Source organism: Lactuca saligna, chromosome 3 (genome assembly GCF_052625555.1).
Source record: "Lactuca saligna cultivar CGN05327 chromosome 3, ASM5262555v1, whole genome shotgun sequence".
Lineage (NCBI taxonomy): Eukaryota > Viridiplantae > Streptophyta > Magnoliopsida > Asterales > Asteraceae > Lactuca > Lactuca saligna.
In genome coordinates, this window is record NC_136419.1 from 103,401,694 (window position 1) to 103,403,110 (window position 1,417).

Genomic DNA, 1,417 nt, shown 5'->3' on the forward strand with positions numbered 1-1,417 from the left:
AAACCCTCCCCGACTAGAAAGATTACCTCTCCATGCCCTAAAATGATTGAAAATGATAGTGAAGCAAGTACTCTATGACTACATTCATAATCATCACGGAAGATTGAGGTATCCATAAAATATGAAATTTAAAGGTCATTTTTTACAGAAAAATCGCCAATCAGATGACGAATCTAACAAATAGAGGAAGGAGAAGTGTGGTGAACCAGAGAGAATACGAAGGGTGGTGGGTGCATGGATGGTTGTCAAGCAGTATGGGGTAGAGAGAGAGAGAGAGAGAGAGAGAGAGACTAGTAGATTAAGACCATGGTGGATGAGGCATTTTATCAAACACGTTGCGTGCATCATCGATTCTTCCCCATTTACTGTATAAGTCAACAAATGCAGTGTTGGAAACTATGTCTAGATTAAGACCATGGTGGATGAGGCCTGCATGTGCTTGTTTGGCGTGTTCTAATGAAGCTAATCGTGTACACAATCTTACTATCATTGAGAAAGTGAAGTGGTCTATTTTAACAGCAGAATCTTGCATCTTGTAGTTGAGATCTAAAGCTTCTTCACTGTATCCATGAAGGGCGTACCCTATATTGATTGTATTCGAACCCATTGTTGTTTTCTCAAGAATTTCATCAAACACACATTGAGGATCCTCGATGCTTCCACACTTGTTGTACATGTCGATTAGTGCACATGATACGAAGATATGACTTCCACCCATTTTTATAGCACAAGCGTGTAATTGTTGTCCTGGAGAAATCCATTCCAGTAATGCATATGCACGCATCATGGTGGCAAAAGTAAGTGAATTGGCGTCAGTTTTTCCTCCCACTTTAACCAAATCAAGTAGTTGTGGCTACCTAAAGTCAATTTCCATATTTCTGTTTCTCTTTCTCCCATTCCAGTATCCGACTTTCTATTGCTGTGACAGAGAGTTTCCTTCCGTCGCTGGGATTTGAGTATAGTAGTATTAGTATAGGTAGGCGATGTTAGAGGTGGGAGAGGATGGTGGTGGGCAACATGCAAACTGTTTAGAGTTAAAGAGGAAGTGATAGTATGTCCAAAGAGCAGCGGAGAAGGGAAAACCATCGGTGTTGGTGAAGGATTTTTTTGGAAACCGATAAGATGTGAAAAAGAGAGGATTTAGCGGAGGGTGAAGAAGCAGCCGACTGAGGTGGTGGCTCATACGGTGATGGGCTGAGGACACAAAGACGACATCGGGCGATGGCTGTCGAGTCAATAGGTGAATATAATGATTGATCGTTATTACGATTTAAGTGAGATATGCAAAGCCTTAGGAGATCTCTGTGAAACCACATGTTGGGTTTTGGGTTAGAGAGAGAGAGAGAAAGGAAGACGAATACCTAGGTTTCTTTCTTGCTAATTGGAAGCGGAGGGGGTTTTATTTTTCACATAGGGG

General features: G+C 41.6%; 1 pseudogene; it reads right to left on the reverse strand.

The window, feature by feature from the left end:
• Positions 1–298: 298 nt before the first annotated feature.
• LOC145035844 (pentatricopeptide repeat-containing protein At5g50390, chloroplastic pseudogene) lies at positions 299–787 on the reverse strand (annotated as a pseudogene).
• Between the last annotated feature and the right edge of the window lie 630 nt (positions 788–1,417).